The sequence below is a fragment of the Rhinopithecus bieti genome, unplaced genomic scaffold (assembly GCF_001698545.2).
Source record: "Rhinopithecus bieti isolate Rb0 unplaced genomic scaffold, ASM169854v2 scaffold_53432, whole genome shotgun sequence".
NCBI classification, from domain to species: domain Eukaryota; kingdom Metazoa; phylum Chordata; class Mammalia; order Primates; family Cercopithecidae; genus Rhinopithecus; species Rhinopithecus bieti.
Genome location: NW_016820698.1, coordinates 319214 through 328170, shown reverse-complemented (window position 1 = coordinate 328170; position 8957 = coordinate 319214). Strand labels below are relative to the sequence as shown.

General features: G+C 41.2%; 1 protein-coding gene across 1 annotated transcript in view; it reads left to right on the top strand.

The window, feature by feature from the left end:
- ACSL3 (acyl-CoA synthetase long chain family member 3) overlaps positions 1-8957 on the top strand; it is an 81404-nt gene that overhangs the window by 719 nt on the left and 71728 nt on the right.

The window sequence follows — 8957 nt, the reverse complement described above, 5'->3', positions numbered from 1 at the left end:
CCTCGGGGCCCGGGACCCCGACGTCGGCGCCGCACCTGGCCGCTGGGTGTGCGCGCAGGCAGCCCGCGGCGCCGGGAGCAGTGGCGCGCAGGGTGGGAGGCGGCCCGCTGGGGTCCAGGAAGCGGCTGACGTGGGGCCTCGGCCCTGAGCCCACGCGAGCCAGGAGCTGCAGAGCGAACGGCGTGGGGCGGCGCTGACCAGGCAGGGAGGATGCACTGCGTGCCTCCCGGCGCTGTGGGGCGGGGTGGGGAGGCCAGTGCCTTGAATTAGGGGGGCTCTGCCGCGGCCCCAGCAGTGAGGTGTCCGTGGGAGGAGACTCAGCCCTGCGATTTCGGAAAACCCTTGCTTGGCAGGGCGGGAGGGGCTGTTGCTGCGTGGGGTGAGAAGAAATCGGGTGCGTGAGGTGGGTCGACCTTGATGATTGGTTCTGGACACTGTCGTGGTGGTGGGACTGGGATTAAAACTGATGTTTGGGGTTGAGAGTTGCAGGTTTAGTTTTCCCCAAGTGCGTTTTAATCACACACTGGTGATAGGTTGTGTAACTCGGGGACTGCTTACTACCAGCAATCCTGCGGGGTAGGCGTTATCAGGCTCGTTTCACAGAGGAGGAGCCCGAGGCACAGGTTTTCAAATGGTTTGCCCAGGAAGTCTGATATTAGAAAGTGTGCTGTAAGCTGTTATGTAAAAGGCTCCTCGAAAATGAAAAGGCTGGAGGAATGTCTTTAAAATTATATGGAAGCTAGAAAGGCAATAGGCTTTGTGAACGAAATTATAGCTGAAAAGAATGACAGCCGACATTTATTGAGCTTTTATTACATGCTACGCACTGTTCGGAGAGCTTTATGTACAGTGTCTTTACACGGTTAACAGTCCTCTGGGGTGGGGGTTATTCCCATTTTACAGCGGGAGAAACTGCAGATTGGACGTATTAACTTGCCTCAGATCTCAGCTAGTAAGAAGCTGGGATTCAGACAGGCCTATGTAAATCCAGAGCTCTTAAATCTAACCACTACATTTTGCTGCCTCTCCTTGGTGGCTGGCTGAATAGTTTCCACAGTGGATTTTAGTCTGGGTGGCCAGGAGAGTTGTAGTTTGATGATACCTTCTTTCATGATCATCAATCTATTTTGTTTTTCCCCAAATTAGTTCTGAGAGTTGAGGGTGCTGTTGAGTTGCTCTTGAAAGTGTATTAGAAGAGTACTTATAGGGGAGAGGTGGTGTGACATGGGAATCTTTTGCACAGACTTTATTTTGTTTTCTGGCATTTTTCGGTGCAGTTCCTCACACTTGGGGATGAGTAAGCCTTCTCTTGTAATTCTCGCGTGCGTTTTCTCTCTAGACTTTTCCTGATTTCTCGTTTGTATAAAAAGTATTGGTTTTGTAGGATGACATTGGGTATAGGGGCAGAGTGGACCATTGGACCTAAGGGTCGAGGTGACAAGTCACGTCGTATCTTTGGATCTCAGTTACTGAATTTGTAAGGCTTTAGACTCAGTGACTTAAAACTTAAATATTCTGAGGGTCTAAAATGTTCTCCTTGAAGGAAGAAAGAAAGAATGGGAGACATGAAGGACGCACAACTTATGAGGGGAAAATCATCCTCTGTCTGGTTTGGGGTGAGGGTCAGATCTTAAAGCCTCAAGCTTTGTTTCATTTGCTTATTTGCTTCCCTGCTGGTTGGTTCCAGTTAAGTGACTGTTTAATTCCTCATTCGATTAATTGCCTCACCTAGAGCCATTTAATTTTTGTGATATGTCAGGCACGTTATTAGGTGCTGGGAAGACAGCAGTGACTAGAGGGAAAAATAGACGAGAAGCAAATGGTCATACAAAGGAATAAGTGATTGCAAGTTTGATAGGTACGATGAAGGAAAGGTATTGTGTGAATGAGGATTGTGAGCAAGATTGTGATGTAGATGGAAATCTAGTCTAGGGAGCTGTTTTTGAATTGATGTGGTGAGATTTTGCCAGAGGACAGTCTTGAAATCTGAGCCCGCAATTATGTACATAATGCAAGAGTTTGGGAAGTTGTGAGCAACAATAATTCTTTTCATTTCACAATGTCTTTCGTACTCTGAATGTCATCCCAGCTCATGTTGCAAGATACAAAAATGGAATAGGCAACTTTACAAGTTGTCATTCTGTCTGCCTTCAGGGTACTTAAAGCTTAAATAGTCCTCTAATACTTTCTACCACTCAAGATGAATTGTTAAGAGGGAGTAAGACTCTTTTATGTGAGATTTGGGCTTGAATATGGGATTTAGATTTTTTTAGGAAAGCTAGGCCAAGGATGATAGACTTTTAAATTAAGGAGCATCATAATTAATGAAGAGTATCCGTTGTAGCATACGCTTCACAGGGTCATTTAACTTAAAAGTCTTACCTCTTACGAGATCATTTTTTGATGGCTGGATTGGGAAATACAGATTGTTAAAAATACATAAATGCCTCAGTTGAACATGTATGAAGCCAATACAAATAATACATTGCAATATATTTACTTAAGAGCCATCTGCATGCAAAACACCGTCCTAGGGGTACCATGTGGAATAAATAAAACAGATGAACTTGCCAAAGTTCCTGCTTTCGAAGAGATTTCAGTTAATGAATACTAATACTAAATGTTTTTTTTTTTAATTTTTCAAAGTACTAGCATATGTTGGCTCATTTGATCCTCTTAAGAGTCATATATGGTAAACAGAAATACTGAGAAAATGGAGATATAAAATTGTCAGGATATGGTGATAAATAGTAGATGGAGTGGAAGAAAGAGATGTTAAGTGATTACTAGGTTTCAGACCTGTGCAACTGAAGGGGTATGTGTGCTATTCACTGAGCTGGGGCTTACTGGTAGAGAACTGGGTTCTGGATATGGGAAGAGCGTGACTTTAGTTTTGAAAGTGTTCAGTTGGAGCTGCCTTTGAGGCCTTTATTGACGTACTGGTTTAGTGCTCAGAATTGGGGTGGCCATTTACTATTTTGAAGCCCTCCGTGTGGAGGCAAGAGCTCAAACCATGGGCATGGGTGAGATTGCCTATGGGGAGGCTATACAGAAGAGAAGGAGGCCTGGGATGGAGCTGGGCAGAGGAGGTTGCGCTTGCCAAGGAGACAAGAGTGGCCGGGAAGGTCAGAGGACAGCCAGAAACAGATGTCCCTGCAGGGTGATGAGTCAGTACTGTGGAATGCTCCTATGAGAGAAGAATTGAGAACCATCCATTGGATTTAGCAAGGTGAAGGTCATCTTTGAAAGAGATGCTGATCTGCAGGTAGGGGTGGAATGGGGAGCAGTGGGAGGTGAGGAAAACGGAGACAGTAAGTATAGGAAACTGTTTCCAATAGGTTTGATTTCAGCATGTTTGAATGCTGATGGGAAGGCTCTGTGGAGAGGGAGTGGTTGAATATAGGCTAGAAAAGGGTTTGTGCAGAATTCCTAAAAGGATGGGGCTGGGATGGAACCCAAAGCACAACTAAGGCCCGTGTCTTCGCTGGGAGGAGGGACACCTCTCCCACAGTGGCAGAAAACAGGCCTGCAACTTACGGAGTCCTAAGCAAATGCCAAAAAATTGTCAAGAACTGTTAAATTTCTAAAAATTAGCCCAATTTTAGTTGACTCATGAGATAGTCTTTTAGAAAACTTTGCCACAAGAGCATTGTGTGATTGATTTAAAATGTGGCTCAGTCTTAATTTCATCCACCTCAATAGAGTATATATTTTCATCTGACTTTTGATCGTAATTTATTTATTTTCTGTAAAAGGGGTCACTCTAAATGGTAAGTCCTGTGATGCCTTCCTTACATGTTTATTTTTGGTTTCATTAGAAAAAAGCTTTCGGACTGTTTTTGTTTTCCTGACATCATAGGTGCCTTAATTCTTTTGTTTAAAGTTTAGCTTCTGTTATTTTGGAATATGTTTACTTACATATTTTGATGTTTCCCATTTTGAAGGATAAAGAATTGGATGATTCGGTAGTTTCAATTGATCTGCTAATTTTTGTTTAGAATTGAAGATACTTAAATAACCAACTTTTTGGATAAGTCACCTCCAAATACAGGTTTCTGCTTGTTTGTGAAGGTATTTGTTATTAAGGATTCATTCATTCATGTATTTATTTAGTGTCTGTTTTGCAAGGTACTCGGAATTTGGAAATGATTGAGCGAGTTCCTGCTCTTAAGGAGCTCACAGTTCACCACAGAAAGGAGGTGTATGAACAAATTACAGCATGGTGCAACAGAAGAAGACATATGAGCAAATATATTACAGGATAGTATAATCAGTGCAGCAGTGGAAGCTGTTAGGAAATAGAGAAAAAGTGCAGAGCGGGCACAGAGTAGGGAAGGAAAAGGGGAAACTTCTCAGTGGAGATGATAGCTGAACTAGGTTTTCCAAGATGAACTGGAGTTTTTTCAGGTCAACAGGGAGCCAAGAAATAGAATGTTTTACCTTGATTTTGGATCCTCTGTGTGTGTGTGTATGTGTATGTACACAGATGTGTACGCATTGGAGATGTTAGAACACTACCAAAGAATATTGTTAGAAAAATTAAAAAATGCTTATCTTACTATCCTAACGTTGATTGCTCAAGCCATGAAAAGCTGCACATTTTCCACTGTCCTGTCATGGTCAACTTTTCTGTCCCCTATTTGATGCAGAAAGTAATTGAACTTAATTATATTATTTGGATACAAAGCCTAGTTTTTGTTTTTCTGAATGAACAGTCTTTGGAATAAGGATAATAGCTGACATCTTTATAGGATACCATGGCCAAATGCTGTTCTAATTTTTATCTCAGCCTTGCAAAATAGGTTCTTTTTTTTTTGAGACAGAGTCTCTCTCTGTCACCCAGGCTGGAGTGCAGTGGTGCTATCTCTGCTCACTGCAGGCTCCGCCTCCCAGGTTCACACCATTCTCCTGCCTCAGCCTCCCGAGTAGGTGGGACTACAGGCGCCCGCCACCACGCCCGGCTAATTTTTTGTATTTTTAGTAGAGACGGGAGTTTCACTGTGTTAGCCAGGATGGTCGCGATCTCCTGACCTCGTGATCCGCCTGCGTCAGCCTCTCAAAGTGCTGAGATTGGTTTTTGAGCCACCGCGCCCTCCGGAAAATAGGTTCTTTTTATCATTCTAATTTTTATGGATGAGGAAACTGAAGCACAGAGCAATTTAAGTGACTTGGTTGATTGTGTGCTGAATTTCATCCCAGGCAGTTTGGTTCCAGAGTCCATGTTCTTAACCTGGACGCTGCATCTCCTCCCTGCAGTGACAGTTCACTTGAAGTTCATATTAACCTCTGAAATCGTGATTGTGTAGGGAAAAGAGCTGTGATGACATTTAGGGGCAGTTTTATGTCTGGTTTAATTACACAAAGTTGCTGCCCCAAATAAAACTGTCCCTGCAACCCCCATCCCCCCGGGAAATCATAAGGAAATTGATAGAATTTAACTAGAATTTTCTTTTTCTTTTTCTTTTTTTGAGACAGAGTCTTACTCTGTCGCCTGTGCTGGAGTGCAGTGGTGTGATCTCTGCTCACTGCAACCTCCGCCTCCTGAGTTCAAGCAATTCTCCTGCCTCAGCCTCCCTAGTAGCTGGAATTACAGGTGCCCGCCACCGTGTTTGGCTAATTTTTGTATTTTTAGTAGAGATGAGATTTCACCATGTTGGCCAGGCTGGTCTCGAACTCCTGACCTCGTGATCTGCCCATCTCAGCCTCCCAAAGTGCTGGGATTACAGATGTGAACCACCATGCCTAGAATTTTCTTTTTGGACATAATTCCTCAGGATGCTTTCCCCTTTAACCTTCCTTCACAGGAATTGTTATTGATTTTTTAGATTGGTATATAAAGGAATTTGGGATCCCATAGTCTGCTAGTTCCATTTTCTTTTCCTGTCTTTTAACTAAAATATAGACACACTTTCTGTATGTTTGAAAAATAATTCATAAAATTTAATCCACTTAAACCCATGCCTTTCCCTCAGATCTTACAGTTAACCACTGCTCTGAATTTGGTGTTTATTATTCCTGTGTATTTCTCTACAGCTTTATTACACATGTGTGTTTCCTTAGACAGTGTATAGTATTGTTTTGTGTATTCTTAAACTTTATATAGATGGTACTGCATATATTCTTGTTCAGCATACTGTTTATTTTACCCCCACTCAAAATCACTTATCAGTGTGGTTTCATGAATTGAGTTTCAACTCATTTCATCAGTGTGGGTTCATGTAGATTTATGTCATTTATTTCTGCTGTGACAAGTTAGTACATTTTAGGTCTATACCATATTTATTTCACCTTTGCTCTGTTGATAGACTTTTAGGCTGTTTCCATTTTGTTGTTGTTGTTGTTGTTATTACAAACATTGTTACCGTAAGTATTATTGAATGCAAGTCTTTGTCTATTTTAATTTTTGACACTGTAGTTAACCTGTGCTCCTTTTTCTTTATTCTTTACATTTTTGTCTCGGCCTTCCTCTGATCTTTTCATTATTTGACCTAAGGTACCATTCTTTGTCCATTATACTTAAAGTACAAAACTATAATGGGCACTTTTCCTCTAAGGCTCTTTTTGGTAACCTTTATTTTAGTTAACTTTCTTTGCTTTTTTTTTTTCTTAATAAAATATCTTAAAATAGAGAAATATCTTAGTACATATTTTACAGATACATATTATTTTACTTCTAATTCTCTGCATGACTGTAGGGATAATTCACGTGTACCCTTTCTCTTGGGAAATGTTTCTGTGTTAATGTACATTTGATTTAGCTAATTCTGTGTTTTAGTGTTTGTTTCCTTTAAATATTTTCCTCTAAATGTAGTGTACTTTTTTCATTGCAGTTTGGTGGGTAGGAACATGGGCTCAGAGTTAAGATTGCTTGGATTTGAATCCTGGCTCTACTTTTTAGCTATGTGTCTTTGGGCAGCGTATTTAATTTCTGTGTCAATTTCTTCATCTGTAAAATGGAGATAATAATAGAAATCTACCCATAGATTGTTGTGAGATTCAAATGAGGTGAGTGTTTGGCATAGTCATTACTCAATACATACTATTTTTATTAGTTTTATTTCCTGTTAGAGTATGCAGTATTTTCTTTCTAAGTCTACTCAGTTTGTGGTGTTGCCTTCTTTTTTGAAGCAGCATTTTAACCCATACATCTGTGATTCAAGGAAATGTCTGATGTATTATAACTGTTTGCTAGTGGAGATTGGGAAGAGATATTGTAAACTGTGGCAAATTGTAAGTTGAGGGACGTTAACTAGAATTTGTTACATTTTAACATCAATAATTTAGGATTTGGCTGGGCATGGTGACCTTTAACCCCACATTTTGGGAGGCTGAGGCGGGCGGATCACCTGAGGACAGGAGTTTGAGTCCAGCCTGGCCAATGTGGCGAAATCCCATCTCTACTAAAAGTGCAGATTAGCTGGGTGTGGTGGTGGGTGCCTGTAATCCCAGCTACTTGGGAGGCTGAGGCAGGAGAATTGCTTGAACATGGGAAGTGGATGTTGCAGTGAGCGGAGATCACACCATTACACTCCAGCCTGGGCAACAGAGGGAGACTCTCTCTCAAAAAAAAAAAAAAAAAAAAATTAAGATTCATCCTGTTTCATTTTTTTTGAAATATGTATAAAGCACATTGAAAGTCAGGAGGCGGAGTTTGCGGTGAGCCGAGATCGCACCACTGCACTCCAGCCTGGGCGACAGAGCGAGACTCAGTCTCAAAAAAAAAAAAAAAAAAAGAAAGTGGGTTGACGTGGTGAAATTCTCAGATAATTACCAAGGGTCTACTTGTTAGTTTTAAATACCTTTTGTAATATGATCCTGATAATGATTTGATGGTGTTTCTATGTATATTATCCTATATCATCAACCTTGTGTTGATGGAGAAGGAACCAAGGAACCATTGCCGTCCAAGGAACCATTGCCGTTCGTGTATGTAAAGTGTGATAGGTAAATTTGAGCGAGTGACTTAACCTTTCTTCGCCTTCCATTTTCAATTTCTGTAACATAAATATTTCAATTCTTACCTCACAAAGTTATCATGACTTATGTTAGTTGCTTTCTTCATCTCTCTGGCTCACCTGTCTTGTCTTGTAATTTCCTTTTTTCCTGTTTTCCCTATGTATATTCTTTCTTCCTCTTTGTCCCTTCTCTGCCCTTCACAAGTAGTTTTTTGATAAATGGCAACAAGACATTCTGAATCCAGTGTGTGAGTGAACCCATTATATTAATAAAGATACACGTTTAAAGGGGACTAGGAAATACTAATTCTGTAAGGACAAGAGATTTTAGGCCATACGAAGTTACGGAGGAGATGTTGTAAATGTTAAATGAGCAGTATAGAGGACAGGGAGCTCATGTTTTGCCAAAGTAGCGAGGGAATGGTCAGCTGAGCAAAATGAGACTAATGTTAGAGTTGAAGAAAGATTTGTGAGGAAGGTATTCACATTGGATGTCCAGGGGGCGATGGAGTTTGGAAGACTGGCAGATAAAACTGAGCCATCAGCTGCTTAGGAGGACTCAGGAAGCTGTGAGGATAAATCACATCCCGTGGGGAAGAAAGGAACACTGACTTGGAGGACAAAAACAATTAAGACCTAGCATAACCTCTTTATTTATTGATTAAACTCAGAAAGTAGTTGTTGAATGAATTAAAGCTTCTAGGAATAGGAAGGGAGAACTAGCAGCTAGCAAATAAAGAGAGTGAGTTGTTGCAGGAAGAGCTTTGAAGGTCTGGCCTGAGTTGTTTGTAACCCTGCCGTTGAGACTGGTGGTGTGGCATTGTCTGTGCCATTTAGTCTGACTGGACTTATGGTGTTTTTTTTTTTTTGTTGTTGTTGTTCTGTAATCCTTTCTTGCTTTTGGAGGATGGAGAGGGATCTGCTTCTTCATCATTGTTCTTTTTTACCTCCTTTTCCCCCTCTTTTACTTGACTCAGGATTTTTGTTACCCATGCCATATTT